Source organism: Chinchilla lanigera, unplaced genomic scaffold (genome assembly GCF_000276665.1).
Source record: "Chinchilla lanigera isolate Chin_1 unplaced genomic scaffold, ChiLan1.0 scaffold00055, whole genome shotgun sequence".
In the NCBI taxonomy this organism is placed as follows: Eukaryota; Metazoa; Chordata; class Mammalia; order Rodentia; family Chinchillidae; genus Chinchilla; species Chinchilla lanigera.
Genome location: NW_004955456.1, coordinates 14,679,963 through 14,698,477, shown reverse-complemented (window position 1 = coordinate 14,698,477; position 18,515 = coordinate 14,679,963). Strand labels below are relative to the sequence as shown.

The 18,515-nt window shown below is 45.6% G+C and overlaps 1 long non-coding RNA gene across 2 annotated transcripts; it reads left to right on the top strand.

Annotated features, from left to right (window-relative positions):
- The first annotated feature begins 91 nt into the window (after positions 1-91).
- Positions 92-16,113, top strand: LOC106149872. Of its 2 annotated transcripts, none has more exons than XR_001236323.1 (3): positions 92-384; positions 3,926-4,023; positions 15,833-16,113. It is a non-coding gene; the product is annotated as an uncharacterized LOC106149872 (long non-coding RNA). The 2 variants fall into 2 exon arrangements; XR_001236322.1 differs by lacking the exon at positions 15,833-16,113 and adding an exon at positions 10,641-10,840.
- Positions 16,114-18,515: the final 2,402 nt, after the last annotated feature.

Sequence of the window (18,515 nt, the reverse complement as noted above, 5' to 3'; positions counted from 1 at the left end):
GCTCTTGGTACAGCCCGGTCTGGCCGCGCCCTCACGCCTCGCCGGACGGCCCCGCCCCCTGGCCGGGCACTCAGTTCCGGGGCGGGCTACCTTCTCAGTGGCAGTGGCTTTCCTTCCTTGACCTTAAGGTGTCCACTTCCCGAGCCCACCCCCTGGGTCACCGTGAGGCCATGATTGTGAGTCAACTCGTGAGGCCTCCTGTTGCTGGCCGCCGCTTTCGTGTGATCTTAGCGGTGCCCTGGGTCCCTCCAACCTGACGGCGGAAGGCTGCGATTTGGAGGCTGTCTTGCTTGGGTGCTGGAAGCAGCCAGGCAGGAGGCTAGGGGTGGACCGAAGAAATCCAGAGGGCGCAGCGTGTTTGAAAATCTGGCACCTTGGTTGGTGGTGAGAATCCCACCCGCTTCCTATCAGGTGATAGGGATTTGAGGATTGAGTGACAGAAGCTCTAAGACAGGAATTCCCTCTCTGCCATTAATAACATCACAGAGGAAACATCAGGAACAGGCATCTTACTTTTACTTTTCCCCTGTGAACCAACAACTGAATCCTATAGGTTCTACCTCCAAGAACTCTTCAGTTTTCCTCCTGCCCTGACCCTGGTTCAGGCCCAGTTGAGTGACCTTTCACCTGTATGATCTGGACCACTTCCTGTCTACGGCAACTTCAGTTTCTGCTCTACCGCCTAAGTAGGGACACTACTTTTCTTTATGTACTATCCTGCTCATTGTCTTGCCTCTTTGCAAGCCTCTTTCCAACCTCTATGCAACCCCCAAAATCTCATGATACAGTTGGAAAAAAAAAGGTTGTATACACACTTCATGCTGACAATATGCCCTCATAAATTCTGGATGGAGGCAGACATGATGCTGCACACCTATAATCCCAGCACTCAGGAGACTGCTACAGGAGGATTGCCACGAGTTCAAGGCCAGCCTGGACTACATAGGGAGAGACCTTGTCTCAAAAAAAAAAAAAAAAAAAAAAAAAAAAAAAATCTGGATGGATGAAATAAATTATTTCCTTTGAAGAAAAAAAAAGAGAAATCCCAAAAATCTACAGGAGAATTTATGACCCTAAGCTCCACCAGTCTTTCTGAGTGATAACAAACCCTAGAAGCCATAGGTGAAAAGATTTCAAAATTTATCTACATTACAAATTAAAATTCACCAGTTGTGGTGCATACCTATAATCCCAGCACTCTGGAGGCTGAAGCAGGAGGACTGCCAGGAGTTGGAGGCCAGCCTAGGCTATGTAGTGAGTTTAAGGCCAACCTGAATCACAGAGTGAAACCCTGTCTCAAAACAAAACAAACAAAAAATTTAAATGTTGTATGTCAAGCCTGGTATGATAGCCCAGCACTTTGGGAGGCTGAGGCAAGAGGACTGCAAGTTTGACCTAGTCCGCAGAACTGAGTGATTTGGCATGACAGCATATCAAAATAAAAAGTAAAAAGGGCCCAGGGATATAACTCATTGTGAAGGCCCTGGGCTCAGTCCCCAGTACCAGGAAAAACAAAAACTTGATGTGTGGCAAAGACCAGTAAGCAAAGACAAATGACAGACTAGAAGAAAATATTTGCAAATATAGTCAAAAGGACTAGATCTAATAAAAAACTCAGACTAATTAATAAGTGACTAATTAACATAAATGTGCAAAAGATAGGACTCTCAGTTTCCAAAAAAAAGGAAATACTTCTTAAGGATCTGAAAAGTTTCTCAACATGATGCATAAAAGAAATATAATTGAAAACTTGGCTGAGATACCATCTTTCACTTATGTCCAAGTCCTAAAGTTTAGTGATACACAGTTAGTGAAGCTATGTGGAAACAGACCTCTCATTTATTGTTCCTACATCCATACGTGGACTTGATTCAGGTGTTAAAATAAACAAACAAGGAAACTCAAGAAAGCCGGGTGTGGTGGTGCACAACTGTAATCCTAGCACTTAGGAAGCTGATGCAGGAGGATCACCATGAGTTTGAAGCCAGCCTGGGCTACATAGTGAGCTCAAGTTCAGCCTGCACTACATAACAAGACCCTGTCTCAAAAAAAAGGAAAAAGAAACTCAAGAAAAAAGCAAGGTGCAGAATAATAGGCATACAGTGCTATAACTACTGATCTTTCAAGTAATTGTGGTGGAACATAGGGGAAGAAGGTAAATAGTGTATATGCCTGGATGCACATGAAATGTTCCTGGAGAGAAAAGTGTAAGGATGTTTATTTCTGGAAAATGGGGAGGATGGAGATGGGAGCAAAGAGAAGCTTCCCTAGTTATTCCTTGTGTTGTTCAAATTGTGTCGTATTCTAAGTCAGCCACCTCTGCCATCTTACCAGTCAGCACGCTAGCACGGAGCTACATATAAAGCCCCATAAGCCTCCTTTTTAATATTGATACAGTCTTGTCATTGGCCACAGAACTAACTCATTAACTGGCTCCCAGTACCAAAACAATGGTAGCTGTAGGGCTGGGGATTTAGCTCAGTGGCAAAGCGCCTGCCTGGTAAGCGCAAGGTCGTGAGTTCAGTTCCCGGTACCGGAGAAAAAACAAAAAAACAAAACAAAACAAAACAAAAAAATGGTAACTGTAGACTTCGCAATCAAAATTATACCTATAGGGGTAACAGACAATATATTTCCTGCCCATTCCCCTCCATGTCTCCTCATCTGCACTGCCCAGACAGGAGAAGTTCTTACTTCATTTCACCTTTTCTCCTGATCCTTATCTCCAAGCTGGTAAGTCGCTGTCTTTGTGGCTGTCTTCATCCTATACCTGTTGTGCTAGCTATTATCTCTTGAGTCCTTAACCACAGAATTGCACCTCTTAAACCACAGTTCACCTCCCTTACCCACACCTTTCCAACATAATTATGTACCTGAAGTTCCTCTTAGTCATCTTGGTAATTTAAGAAGCAACCTTAGGGCTGGGGATTTAGCTCAGTGGTGCAGTGTCTGCCTGGCAAGCGTGAGGTCCTGAGTTTGATTCCTGGTACCCAACCCCCCAAAACAAACAAACAAACAAACAACAAACAAAAAAGAAGCAACCTTAGACTTTTAGTTTTTGATCCATGAACTGTAGGTAATATCTTCTTCTTTTTTTTTTTTTTTTCTTTTCCTGTTCTAGGGATTGAACTCAGAACCTTCACACTATATCCTCAGCCCTTTTTAAAAAAAATTTTTTTTGAGACAGGGTCTTGCTAAGTGGCTAAATTTTCCGAGCTGGACTTGGATTTACAATCCTCCTGCCTCAGCCTCCCAGAGATGCTGGAGTTACAGAAGTGCACCACCATACCCAGTATGTAGACAGTATCACTTAATATTGTACAGGGTAGGCCAGGGCTATAGTTCAGGGCACAGTGCCTGCCTGTCAAGTACAAGGTCCTGAGTTCAATATGCCACACCAAAAAAAATTATATATATATATATATATATATATATATATATGTATTGTACAGTGTAGTACCCTTGCTTTGCCCTTCCCTTGGCCCTGCCCCCCGCCACTAACTCCAACTTCAGCCATCTCAGCTTCTGTATTTTAGTTATTGAGCCTAATAGTATTTGCATTTTGAATATATTTCCTTTGTCTGGTCTGTAGCTGGGGCTTAAGAGGCAAGTCAACAAGAAGTGTTGACATTGTTGTCATGCTGTACATGGTGGATACAGAATTACAGGATTCTTCTCCTGTGGCCCTCCTCTTTCTGCAGGCTCTGGTTTTTGTTTTGTTTTGTTTTGTTTTGTTTTGTTTTGTTTTGTTTTGTTTTTCCTGGCACTATTTAAAAGAAATAGATCCTCCACTTTGCCAGGAATCTGGAGCTACCAGGCTTTTTCCAAAGCTCTCCTCCAGAGCTCTGTGACAACTCTCTGCCCCCATCCAGATAGGCTGTTGTCAAGGAAGGAGACTGAATTCATATTTCCACTCTCACACCAGGTACACAGGTGAAGCTTGTGGAACAAATGGATCTCCTGTGGCTGGAATGCAAGGACATTCAAAATCTGGCCCCAACCTGTCTTTCCAGCTTGATCTTTGTAAGTTCTTAAGATTCCAAAAATGCAAACAGTGTGTTTAAATCTGACACCAGTCCTGGGCTTGTTAATGACTTCATTCCATCTATATGTTATGCAGTACTTTTAATCATCTTTATAGGTATGTGCTTAGACATTTTTTTCTGGCAATGAGAGCAATTATTTTTCAAGCAAAACTGGACGAACCCTTGTAAGTGCTGGGCACTTTTAAACCTCTGAACCATTAGGAATGTGGTTCTTTTCCATGTTCACTTGTCTGTGTGCTATCCTCACTCCCACCTCTGGAAAGTCACTTGAATCCTTCCACTGGATGTCATGGCTCCCACAGGGAGTCCTCCAAGGCCCAGAGTATTGGAAGCCCTGCAGGGCAGGTGTGTGTTAGCCGTCTCCTGTCTCTGCCTCCCCATTAAAGTTCTGCCAAATACAGGTAGTAGGGGGCATTTGCTGGGTGAAACCATCCAGTATTCTTGAAAGATGGGCTGAAGCTAAGATTGGGTTGGATGGAAAGCAGTAGGGATCAAAAGAGCTAGGATCCTGCAGGCAGGATGGGCTGGATTTTCAGTCTTGTTTTAGGTGAGAGTCTATCTGGAAACTGGACAGCAGTCATTTCAGGACATTATGCTGGTCACTGCAGGGCAAGGACTTTGTAGTTTGTCCAGAGCTCTGCATGTTTGCATATTTTCAGGGCTCTCAAACTGAACACAATGGAAGATGTTTGTCCTGCTGTGGGTGCAGTGGTATGGCTTCTTCAAGGGCTGCTCAGGAAGGTATGATCCTCACAGGGCAATGGAGGGCCACCAGGATGGGAGGCCTTTTGCTGCTGCAAGTGGTGCAGTCCCATGTCTCACCCAACCTGGCTCTTCTAAAAGTGAACGACCTGAAAACTCAGGGCACCTACAACAGAGACAGGGCTCAGGGACCGAGCAGCCCTAGCGGGCCCTGAAAGCAACACTTATTTCCCTGGAAGCTTTTTTTAAGGGGGAGATGGAACTCAGGACTTTGTGCATGCTAAACTAGTGGCTACCACTGAGATATATCCACAGTCCTGGGGAAACTTTTTTTTTTCTTTTAGTACTGGGGATTGAATCCTAGACCTCATGACACTCAGCTACACTCCCAATGCACACCCTTTTTTCAGACAGGGTCTTACCCATTTGCTAAATTGGTCAGGCATGGCTTGTGATCTTTCTGCCTCAGCCCCCTGGAGTGCTGGGATTACAGGTATGCACCACCATGCCCACTTCCTGCGGAAGCTTCTCAAAAAGTAGCATCTCAAGAAGCCGGCTAGGTCTTTATCAATACCTCAAAGGCCTTTCCTTGTTCCTTGTTACTGAGTTCCTGTGATATGCTCCTACTTGCTTGGGGTTAATGCCACTTATTGAACACCAACTAGATCCTAAGCAGATGCTAAACATGTTCCATACGTTACAGCAAGTCTCTCAAAAGTATATACCAGCATTCCCATTTGACAGATGAGTACACCGAGGCTCAAGGAGGTGAAGGGTTTTGTCTCAAGGTCCCAAGTAGTAGGTTTTTATACTGGGATCCCGCCTGATTGCTATCAGCAGGCTAAGCATGGCCAACCCTTTCCCACTCCCTCTGTCCTTGGAAAGCATGTCTCCCCTGATGGCGCCTCCCCAGCCCCTGGGCAGTGTCTGCTGAGCCCATGCATTTCTCATGCTGGTGCAGCTCCCCACATTCCCATCAGGAATCCCTGCTGCTTGAGAGTCTCAGGACCTTGTTCCGGGTCCCTGTTCCCTTCAGACTCTGGCTTGCTCTCCTTCACACAGAGGCTTAAGGAATCTCCAAGGTCATGGTGTATCTCCAAGGTCATGCTATGCAAACCTCTGCCCAGAGCACGAGCTCATTCCCAACGTGGCCCTGCATGGATGATCTGTTCATACACGTGAAGAAAAAGAGGGTCTCAGATCCGTGTTGTGCTTGGAGAGGTATGGTGTGATGTAGATGCCAGAGGGGCGTGGTCACTTCTCCAAACCTACAGGTCTGGGATAGAGGGCATAGCTCAGTGGTAGAAGGCTTGCATGGCATATGCCAGGCCCTGGGCTCAATCTCCACTTGAAAAAACTCTGTGGATGTCATACCAGCTCTCTGACACTGTGTCTGAGATGCCGCCTATAACACTCCAAGCTACTGAATTAAGTACAGTCCTGACCATTTTGCTCAAGAGGTTTCCATGAAAATATGCAGTAAGTGAGTCTTTGAAGTCCATAAACACCCATAGAATTGCGGTGACCCAGGGCCAGGGCCAGGATAGGGCATTCACCAAAGTTCAAAGGCAAAAAAAAAAAAAAAAAAGCCTCTATCTGGAGATCAGGAGCCAAATTCCACTTGAACAGCCAACCAGAAAGCCCGGCCTTGGCCAAATCTTTTTATTCCCCTCCCTGGATAAGTCAGTTTCCTTATCAGCAAAATTGGGGTGAGGGCACATCCTGTCCCTGTGTCTTGCGGCTGGAGTTCTGACGCCCGTGATGATAACCAGGGGACAGCAGGGTAGGTGACAGCAGGACAGCAGCCCACGTGAGCTTTATTGTCAGAGTAAAGAGGAGTCAGAGACTTACGTCCCATCCCTGGCCGAGCCTCAGGCCTGACTTCATGCTTAGGAGGACCTTGAACTTGCTGAAGCTCTTTGATACGCACGTGGTCTTTCTCTTTTACAGACAGGGCAGCTGAGGCAGATAAATGGAACAACCCCATCTGGCTAGTGCAGCCCAAAGCCTCTTCTGTCTCCACAAATGGGATGCTTCTCTGCTCCAGCCCCTCTGCAAAGCACCCTAGACATCAGAGTTCCCTGCTGATGTTAGGGCAGCTGACTTGGCGCCGCTTGAGGCCCGCAGTCTCAGGCCTGTGGCTGGTCATGAGCCAGAGCCATATAAAGCAGAGCAAAGACGCTGGTGGCGGGCCTTACTAAAGCAGAGCATGTCCCTGCCAGCTTCTGGGTGAGCTGGGCAGTGAGGGACAGCTGGGGAGATGCAGTCTGCACAGTGCTGTGGGGATTCCTGGGGCACACTTGAGAGAAAGCAGGGACAAGAGGACATACGCAGCGGAGAGGCCAGAACTAGAAGTCACTGAAAGCTGGGGGTGTCAGGAGGAAGTACAGGCGGGGAAGTAGAGGCTGTGGAGATGTCAAAGGCCATTCAGCAGGACACCTGCAGGAGAATTACCCTGGGACTTGTTAAAACTGCCAGTCCTGGGGGCATGCCTACCCCAGCCATCAAAATCTCAGGAAGCAAGGCAGAAATGGAAATTTTAAATGAACTTTACTCTTAGCCGCCGTCAAATTTGAGCAGCGCCATCTGAGGCCAGAAAGGGGAGGAGGGAGGGGGTGGGGGTGGGAGGCGGGCCTGAGCGTGTGCGCAAGGGGATGGGGTGGTGGCATCGAGGGGGCAAAGCTTGAGAGCGGAGAAGAGGGGGCACTTGCTGTCAAGTGCAAAGCTCAGGTGATGACCAGCTTGACTCCCTAAAGTGTTGACATAACCTTCCCCAGACCTTCGTCTCTCCTCCCTGCCAGCCCCCAGACTGAAATCCTTGGCGGCACAGCACCTGCCTGGCAAGCTTGAGGTAGTGAGTTTGATTCCTGGTACCAAAAAAATATTAAAAAATAAAACAGTTCAACAGTTTCAAAAAGGCAGCCCTGAGATGAAAGAAAAAATGGGCAAAATGGGCCCTTTAGCCTCAGCTGAGCAGGTTTCCAGTCTGGTTAAGTGAAGGCCAAATGCAGCCAACTGCGTGCCTGACCTCCGTGTATCCTGGGCGGTTTGGATGGGGACTCAATGGGTTAACGTGTGGATTCCTCTTTCCTAATACCTCCCACCCCCACTCGGTCCTCATCCTCCCATACACACACCCCTTCCCTTTGTTCCTCTCCCTGTTATGCAACCAAAGTTTAAACTCTGCCTGGGTTTGCAGCTGGAGGCTGGGCAAGTTTCTGAGGAAATCCAGAGCTCCACCGGGTGAGGAGGGACCTTGAAAGCCACGCCCCTCCTCTCCCCCCTCACTGCCTCCCTCCCTCCACGTTTTTAATCCACGTGCCATTAATCCAGGACCTTTGCCCTCTTTCCCCAATACAGCAAAGAGCCCCATGATTCTGTTTCTGCAATCTCCTGGCTGCTAGCTGGCTGTTGCCATGGCAACCAGGCCAACTAGCGAAAGGGCTTCTGCAGAGAAGCCTGCTTCACTCCCAGTAACTAGACTGTTCTGATGCCACTAAGTCCCTGTTAGATGCTTCTGAGCAGTCACTTAGCAGAAAGGGAAGTTGATAGGAGCTGGTTCTTGATTTACAGCACCTGACAGCTCCAGGCAGACTCACATTTGAGCATCAACTAGTCTAGTTTGGTGATTCTCAAATCATGGTCTTTGGACCAAGAACATCTGCATCACCTGGTAATTTATTAGAAATACCAAATTTCAGCCAGCATGGTGGTGCACACTGGTAACCCCAGCACTCTGGGAGGCTGAGGCTGGAGGATCATAAATTCAAAGCCCAGGCTGGGCAACTTAGCAAGAAACTGTCTTGAAATAAAAAAATTAAAAAAGGTATCGGGAAGCTGAACTTAGTCCTGGTCCTGGGTTCAATCCCCAGTACCACAGAAGACAAAAAACAAACAAAAAGGCCAAACTGGGTGTTGTGGCTCACTGCTGTGATTCCAGCACTGGAGAAGCTGAGGCAGGAGGATCACTATGAGTTTGAGGCCAACCTGGGCTACAAAGTGAGTTCAATAGCCAGCCTGGGGCTGGGGATTTAGCTCAGCGGCACAGTGCCTACCTGGCAAGCACGAGGTCGTGAGTTCTATTGCTGGTATAAAAAAAAAATTGTACAACAACCAGCCTGTACTATATAGTGAGACCCTGTCTAAAAGGAAAGTCCACATTTCAAACCCCTGCCCAAATCTGCCAACTCAGAAACCCTGAAGGTGGGCCCTTGCCAGCTGTGTTGTCACAAACCCACCAGGTGATACCGATACCAACCAACAATAGAGAACCACAGAGGGAATAAAGACCCGGACACTGTCCAAAAAGATGGAGATTACAGTTCTTGTATTACAATATCACACAGGAAGAAGCAGACTTCCTTCTACCCTGGTATGCAGACTATCTGACAGATGAAACTGAGGCCCCTGGAGGTGGTTTTTTGTTTGTTTGGTTTTGGGTTTCTTTGACACAAAGTCTTGCTATCTAGTTCAGCTTCAGCCTGGTCTTGAACTCACTATGTATCCCAGGCTGACCTCAAACTGGCAGCGAGCCTCCTGCCTCAGCCTCAGGAGTACTGGGATTACAGTTGTGCGCCTCCACACCTGGCTCCCCTGGCAGTATCTTGCACCTGCAGGGGATCTCTGCACCAAGCAGGACAAAGGCTGATCTGGAGCTGACAAGAGGCTTCCAGGCTCACCTTGCACCTGTGAGCACAGGGGAGGAACAGAGACAAGGAGACGTGGGAGCCTACCACGGAGCAGGGTTGGGTGTAGGGTCCAGAAAAGCTTCTGCAGTGACAGCCACCTGCTCCAAATGTCTGAGCCAATGTAGTGCTCCTCTAGGGTTCCCAAGCTCTCTCCTCCCCATATCCCCATCCAGTTTTGACAGGGAGCTCACCACCTTTTCAGGCAGCCCGTCCACCTGTGAAATCTGCCAGGTAGTCTGCGTACAAAGGTAAAACAGAGCCTCAGTTTCCTCCTGTGTAATGTGAGAACTATAATCCCTATCACTGGGGACTGTGTGAGGTCTTAATTCTATCTGTGGTTGAAATTTCCCTTTCAGTGAGCTGAACAACACCTGTGTAACGTGCACCTTTCATAACATGAGATTCTAATTGCCTTTAACAGAGAGGATAGGATTATTTTAAAAGTATGCTATGACGTAGGCATAGCTACACTATCATTGCCCCACCCATCTTTGCAGATGGAATAAATGGGCTCAAGAACAACCAGCCAGGATGGGAGTGGGGCAGAGGAAGGAAAGGAGGAAGCAGAGGGTCTCTTACTCCCTAAGGGACCCTAGAAGGAGCAGGCAGACTTTAGGAGACCCTCTGCCTCGTGGGGACCCCTTCAAGAAAAAGAATATGACTCTATAAATAGTCACAAGTAGATGGTTTGTAATGACAGAAAAGTTAGACTGTCTCGTGCCTTGAGTTATAATGTTCACACATCATCCTCCCTGGGTATTCTTGGAGGATTACTTCCAGGGTGCCCTGTGGATACCAAAACCCAGGAAGGCTCAAATCACTTGTATCAGCTGATATAGTATTTGCATACAGCCCCCATACATTCCCCTATATTCTTTAAATCATCGCTAGATGACTTATAATACCTAATTCAGCCAGGCATGGTGGCACACACCTATAATCCCAGCACTCAGGAGGCTGAGGCAGGAGGATCACCATGAGTTTAAGGTCAGCAGGGGCTATACAAGCAAGTTCAAGGCCAACCTGCACTACAAAGTGAAACCCTGCCTCAAAAACCACCACCACCGCAACAACAAACCTAATAAAATGAGAATAGTACATAATAGTTGCACTGTACTGCTTAGGGAATAATGAATGACAAAAGAAAAGATCTGTACATGTTCGGCACAGATGAATTTTTTTCCCAAATATTTTCAACTTGCAGTTGGTTGAATCTACACGTGCAGAACCCAGGGCTGTAGAGGACTAACTGCATATTATGGCTTTCAACAAACAATCATCCTGGAACTTCAACAACTGAAATCTCTGCCTTTGACCCTGAGCAAGCCACTTCCTCATCTGTGAAATGGGATAACGCTACCCACTTTTCCCAGCCGATCGGAGGATCGAATGAACTAAATAAAGGAGAAAATATCTATCGAGCTATTTTTATTTTCTCTGATCCTAAAGACGAGTTCTCGGAGTCTGTGAGTGAGAGGAGAGCAGGCTAACTGTTCCTAAAGCAAGGGGGAGAGACGAGGACGCAAGAGCGAAGCGGGAGACAGGGCGCCCAGCTAGGCCTAGGCCTGGCTTGCTATCAAACGGCAACAGCGTGACCCCACTAGCTATCTCTAGTTTTGGTTTTCAGAAGTATTTTTCGAGAGACTTCACAAGCGGCCTTCAGAGCGTGGGAGGGGAAGGGACCTTGCTGACATTTGGGCTCAGAGAGACCTTTCACCTCCAGAAGCAGCTTTCAAGGCCTACAAGAAACTGAAGGAATCGGGCTGCCTCCATCCTAACCAGACCCCTCCAACCCGCCCCCCGCCCCCACAGCTGCGCCTGGGACTTCTAAGAGCCGTGCTACTAACAGTAGCCACCACTCCCTGTGCTTTTCCAAGCCCTGTCCTTGGGTAGCCATGACCACTTGTGCTCTCTCAAGCCTTGTTCCTGGCAGGTAGTCACTACTCTTCCTCACTGAACTCGCCCTTCCCCACGACCCTACAAACTATCCCGTAGCCTGTACCAGAGCAGCCGGTTTGGTCTCTAGTGCTGATCTCTAGTGCCACAGCAGTTCCTCTCAGGTCTGTCCTGTTTAGCTCGTACCTCGGTTGCTTTTCCTCCTTTTTACTTAACAGAAGCCCTGTGCTTCTGGGGTGATGGGGAGAGTGTGCCACAGGAAAGGAACCTGATCCAGCCCCTCCTGTGGATCTGCAGGGACAATGACAGGATTATTTTCATTGTTTGGTTCTGCCAAGCTTGCCAAGAGAAAAAGCTAATGCTGTAGTTCAGGAAAGAAAAAAATACAACCCCAGTCCCACTCCCCAGAACGCGTTTGTCAAGAGGTTTTTCAAGAGGGATTAGTGTGCTACTTAGAAAGGAGGAGGAGGAGGAGCCCTATAAACTCAGCCCTGAGCTGCTGCCACCAGCGTGGCCCATCACAGCCTCATTAAAGAGACTGTCTCTTTGTTGAGGTCGTCCTCCCTCCTCTTTTTTTTTTTTTCCTTTTTGAGACAGGGTCTCACTATGCAGTTCAGGCTGGCCTTAAACTGACTTTGTAGCCCAAGAGGGCCTCAAACTCACAGTGATCCTCCTTGCCTCAGCCTCCCAAGTGTTGGGATTATAGGCATGTGCCACTATGCCTGGCCTTCCTCCTTCCTCTTTTTAAGAGTCTCCAGACAGTAACCCAACGCCCAGCCTGAACTGGGTGCCTTGGGGTCTACAGCTCCTGGTAGCTGCCGGAGTCTAACCTAGGGAGAGTCCTAGAGCAGGGACACCCAGGCTGGACAAGTGTACCCAGTCCTCTCTGTGGGCTGGCTCCTGAAGGAGCCTTGATTTCCCCCACCCCTTTCTGGGCTGCCCAGAGCCATGGTTTGTGAACTTCATCAAGCCGAGGGAGCCCCATTTAAGGGGCCAGGGGCCAGGAATGTTCATGCATTTAATCTGTGGTCAAAATATGGTGAATGCTTGAATTTTCAAAAATGTATTACAGTGAAAGACACATTACTGTGAATCCCCCTCAAAAGACTCCCTCGCACTTAGAACACACTCCTCCCATCGTTCTTGCTGTTTCCGGGTATTGGGGTGCTTGCATTGGGGTGCACCTCTCCTTCTAGAGGTGGTTTCTAGGTTCCTTCAGTCCTGAACAAAGGATGGCTCAAAAGAAATACGAAGGGCAGCAAAGTTTTGTTAAAGGTAGGAAAAGAAACAGGCTCTGCAGAATGAGTTTGGATCTAGTAAAAGGAAGAAAAGAAGCGCACCCTGCAGTGTGAGAGTGGCCACCACGCAAGACAAAATTCAGTGTGGACTGTCCTTTTGTGTCACTGTCCTCAGGCTGAGGTCAGGTCTAGGCCATCCTGTGGAAAACCTGCTTGAGTTCTCGCGAGAACTTTGGGAACTGTTCTGTGCATGAGTTCAGGATCTTGTCACATCTCTTTTCCCGGTCAGTTTAGCCACACCCTAACTTCCTGTCTCACCGCCTTTCTGAAGCAGTTCTGGAAGTCCTCCTTCATGAGTGTCTTTACGAGGTGTGATCAAAAAGATGGGGCATGCTGCCACCCAAGTGCCCTACAATGGAAGGCGGGCTCATAACAGCACAACTGTTTCCTCACCTACCTTATTCACTGGCTCGAGCACCATGCAACCTCTGGTTCTTTCTTCCCCCAAGTCAAATGAGCATTAAAGGGAAACATTCTGAATCAGTTTGAGGTAGGATAGAAGAAATAAAACTAGGTAGAAAAGAGACAAGGAAATTAAGATTTTAAAAGTTGTACTTTTAAGAAAAAACTGTAGTTTCAGGACACAAGCCCGGTTTTGTTTTATTTTGTTTTTTCCCTTCTCTTTTCATCTCCCAAAACATAGCAGACCTGAGCAACTCCCTTTCACCTACAAATGTGTTTGCTCTTTCCTTTTTTACTTGCAAAGGGTCCTCTTTCACCTATGAATGCAGTGGTCAATCAGGTGATAGCTGACCTGCTACCCGCGGAATCTGGTGATGTCTATAGATTCAGACTGAGGAGGAGCCTAATAGTTTACTTTTTTCCTTCTTTCTCTCACTCAGGATTCCATCTGTCAGAAAACTCAAGCTCTTTAACTTTTTTTCTGGTATTAGTTACCAGGGAGAGGTAGGGGGAAGGGAGACACACGGCCTCTGCTTTCCTTGATGTGTAATATGTAGTTAGGTAAACTCTCCAGACTTCTAAGACGCTCTGTGAGTTCCTTGTATGTTACACGCCCCCAGATAGAAAGATCTTTGCGGCAGATTTTTGAGTAAGGCCCAGCTGTTGTGTACAACTTCTTTTCTTTCTTCCCTGGTCTGCTGTTGGTATAGCCGGGTTCCAGGAACAAAGACGCTTATTCTGGACGTGAGGGAAAATAGAGCAGAAGGGGTGCCCTGGGCAGTTCTGACGGAGCAGGGCAGCTCCCTTGGGTAGTTCTGCCTCTGGGAAAGGAGGGCAGTTTGCACATGCAGATGACCCCAGTTTGGGGTGCACCTGAGATGCGACCCTGGTTTGGGGCGGGCTATGTATGTGGACTGACGCCAATTTGGGGAACACACGTGATATGACCCTGGTAGCCATCTTTTCTTTTCTCTTTTTTTAATTTTCTTTATCTCTTTCCAAAAGTACAAAAGGGAGATTTTTGGTTTTGTTTGTTTGTTTTGGTCTCTTTGAGACAGGGTCTCACTATGCAGTTCAGACTGGTCTTGAGCTCACTTTGTAGCCCAGGCTGGTTTCAAATTCACAACGATTCTCCTGCCTCAGCCTCCCGAGTGCTAGGATTACAGGTGTGCATCAACTACGCCTGGCATACATGGGAGATCTTAAAGCCATGTAGGAAATCTTATATGATTATGGGAAGCTCAACGTCTATCCCTGGAACATTACCTTTAAGTTATATTTTATGAACTTGGGACCAATTTAAGATTAAAGATTTTTTTTGAGACAGGGTCTTGCTGTGCAGTTCAAGCTGGCCTTGAACTCACTATGTAGCCCAGACTACCCTTGAACTAATGGCAATCCTCCTGCCTCAGCCTCCTGAGTACTGGGATTACAAGTGTATACCACCACGCCCAGCAAGGGAAAATATTTTAAAGGGCTGATTTTTTTTTTTTTTTTTGTAAAGGTGAACTAGTAAAAAGACAAAACCTCAAAACCCTTCTCTCACCATTTGGACTCGTACTGGTTATAATCTGTAGTGTTAACAAACAGGAAAGGTGCTCAGTAGATTACAGATAAAGGCTATAGATTGATAGCATATATATGATTGAGTTGCTGTTTATGTTTCTGTGTCAGTTTTCAGGTATAGGTTCTATTTTGGTTGATATAGATAAGTAGACATTCATGAGATGGACCAAATGGCTTTGCTTCCAGGGTTAACAGTGAGTTATCAAGGTAATAATAAAGATATCTTTTAGGTTGGTAACATACTTCTGTCCAGGTTGTTAGCTTTTTTTAAATTTTTTTTTCTCTTTTTGAGACAGGTTCTCGCTCTGCAGTTCAGGCTGGTCTTGAACTTGCAAGGATCCTCCTGCCTCAGCCTCCTGAGTGCTGGGATTATGGGAGTGTGCCACTATGCCTGGCTTAGGGTGTTAGCTGATGGAGAGAAAATAAAATTTGGCTTTATAGATGCCATATCTATTGTTTATCTACAATAATTTAAGAATTTTTCCTTGGTTGAAGGTAATACACGTGTAGATTAAAAAGCATTAACTATACTGAGATTTAGTTCTCATGAGTAATATAACTGTTAAGGTACTTTTAAGGGACTGGGATATAGCTCAGCGGCACAGTGCCTCCCTGGCAAGCGCAAGGTCCTGAGTTCAATTCCCAGTACCAAAATTGAAATAAAATAAAATAAATTAAAATTTTTAAAAAGTACCAATAAAATTAATTTTAAAAATTAAAAAAAATTTAATTGGCTATAATTAAAAGGTTAAGCTTGCTATGTCTAAAGCAATAAGGTTTTTCTTAAGATATTAAGATGATGTTGGTTAAATTTACAAAACTAGATTAAAAAGCAAAGATCCTATATTTTACTAAGATAGTTTCTTGTGTTTTCCATTGTTAGGGTTTTGATTATGATTTAAGTGTTGCTTGTAAAATGTTTATAATAATCAGTTTATGGTTGATTAAATAAACTACTACTATCTTAGTTTATAACATATCTTAGATAAATGTGAGACTTTAATTCTTGCCAATATAGTTATACCTTAACCTTAAACATGTTAAATGACTCTAAATTTTACTGTAAGAGTAAAAACTTAAGTAAATATATATAAAGATTTCTTTATAGCCCTAATTCTAGTCATTGCTAACCTTATGGTGTATTAAACACATGTGTGTTTTCCCAAGTGTATAAGTTTTTTAAGGTGCATGATTTGAGACAGACATCTTTTTTTTTTTTTTTTTTTGATACCAGGAATTGAACTCATGCTTGTCAGGCAGGGGCTGTGCAGCTGAGCTATATCCCCAGCGAGAAAGACATCTTATCATACTGATGATCTCCAGACTAAAGTTGCTCATGGTGACGGACTTTTTCAGGTTTATGTTTATGTGATTGTTATATGATTGTATCATGATAGTTAGATGTGCCTACACCTTATACAGCTGTGACAGTGTCATTATAATGAGCAGGGATTAGGCATTAATAATCTGTAAAGTGCATCTATAAACAAGTTCATTCTGCTTAATAGCACTCTATTAAAAGGTAACAAATTTAGGTAAAAGTTTCCTTATGTCATTTATTACTTTGTAATTGCATGAAGGTGACTGACTAAAAAGGTCTTTTATACTAAAATGGGAATTTAAATGTATTTTTAAAGATAATGTTCTAGCCAGGTATGGTGGTGCATGCTTGTAATCCCAGCACTTGGGAGGCTGAGGCAGGAGGATCGTTGTGAGTTTGAGACCAACCTAGGCTACAAAGTGAGCTCAAGGCCAGCCTGAACTGCACAGCAAGACCTTGTCTCAAAAAGACAGAAAAAAAAAAAAAAAAAGAAAGAAAAAGATAATGCTTCTAATATAATAATGCCAACACAATTGTTATGCTAAAATGCTATGTTTGCTCTTGATTTTAAATTCTCCTAGTAAGACATTTTTGGTTTTGTTTTTGAGACAGGGTCTTGCTATGTAGTGCAGGCTGGCCTTAAACTCACTTATATAGCCCGAGATGGCCTCAAACTCTTGACAGTTTTGCCTCAGCCTCCCAAGTTCTGGGGGTTACAGGTGTGTGTCACTCTAGTAAAATTTTATAACGCTTATTTGTTAACATTCTATAGGGATTTGGCTTCTATGACAGCCCTGATGGGTAAAAAAAAAAAAGCAGTTCTCTGACTATACTTTATATTTCAAAGCGCTTGATATCCAGATGAGATTATAATAGTTAAATTTACTGCTCCTACTGACCTTCTGGGTGCTCAACAATTAAGGCTTGCAGATGAAAGTTAAAAAGGTAACTGGGCTATGAGGACAGCCAATATTTTGACCCTGGTCCTTCAAGGTCTTCAGGGACCCAGGACATGAGGCGACCTCTCTAAAGAATCCTACAACTCTGGTGAATCATGTTATCTCCTGAGCAGGGAGATTGATGGACCGTGGAGGACAGCAGCCAACCAGGTACAGTGTGCTAAAAGGAAGGTCACTAAAGAAGGAAATGTTCCCGTGATTCCAAAGAACTCTGTGTGATCAAGCAAAGAACGTGACCCACCTGGCAGATGATACAACTAGTAGAGGAAAATCTAAAAGAGCTAAGGGGCCTGCCCATACCGCCAAAAGTAATGACTTCCTGTATGTTCATAAATGAGAAGCTTTCATGACCAGCTAGTATCCTGGTTCTCTGAAACAACCTGGAGGAAAATTCTCATTTTTCCAGCTACGATATTGTACACTGCAATGCTTTTCTGGTACATGTTGTAGCGGGCTAATGTCCTTGCCCGCTTTCAGGCTGTCAAAAGATGATGATTCTTCAAAAGATGGAAGCCGGTGTGCCTGTCTCCTTTCAGATCAGTCAGGATGAGACTTTCTGTCCTTGGCTAGGCAGGATCGGGGCCCCTCCTCAGCCTGAAGCAGTCACTTGAGGATGGACCGTCAGGCCTTCTGTACCCCTTCAGAATAAGGGACTGAGGTCTGGGGGTTGTGGGGGTGGGTGCGCAGAGATGAGGGAGGATAGGAGAAATAAAGGTAGGTAGAAAGGAAACAGGGAAATTGAGATTTTTAAAAGCTATACTTTTAAGAAAAAAACTGAAGCTTCAGGACACAAACTCACATTTTTTTCTCTTCTCTTTTCTTTTCCCGAAACCAGCAAACCAGGATAAGTGTGTTTGAAGCAAAAGGGAGAAGTTTGAGGGGATCCATAGCAATATGTCTTTTACGGCCATAAGTTTAAAAAAATTTTTGGGGGACAAGTTCTCACTATGTAGTTGAGGCTGGCCTTGAATTCATCATGTAGCCCAGGCTGACCTCGAACTTGGGGCAATCCTCCTATCTCAGCCTCCTGAGTGCTGAGATTACAGGTAAATCCCACCAGGCCAGGCCCTAAAAGAATTTTAAGCATTCATCATATTTTTTTAAAAACAAAACTCATACACATACGTGGTTCTGGGTGAGCAGACTGGAGAAGTTAGGAGTGGTGTTCTTTAGTTTTGGCTCCATTCCCTGCCGCTGGGCAGCCCCCCCTGCGCCTTCCCTGCACACCAAGTCCTCTGGAGCTGGGGCACAAGTGCAGGCCTCAACACCAGCGCTGTAGTGTCGGCTACCCCATGCGCCTCCCTGCAGCTGGGAAATGCGCACTGGCTGCCTCCAAGGAAGACAGAGGGTGTTTGCGGAGGGCTATGGCCCTGTGACCTTGGAAAATTGCAAGTCTCCGGCCTTTGGCTTGTAGGCTCAGAGCTAGAAACTGGAAATGGATGCAGGGTAGGATGAAGGTTGTTACAGGGGTGTGGAAGGCGGCAGATGCAGGGCAACCTCATCTAGACCCACCAAAACGAAATGACTTTCTTTTTTTTCTTTCTCTTTCTTTCTTTCTTTCTTTCTTTCTTTCTTTCTTTCTTTCTTTCTTTCTTTCTTTCCTTTCTTTCTTTCTTTCTTTCTTTCTTTCTTTCATT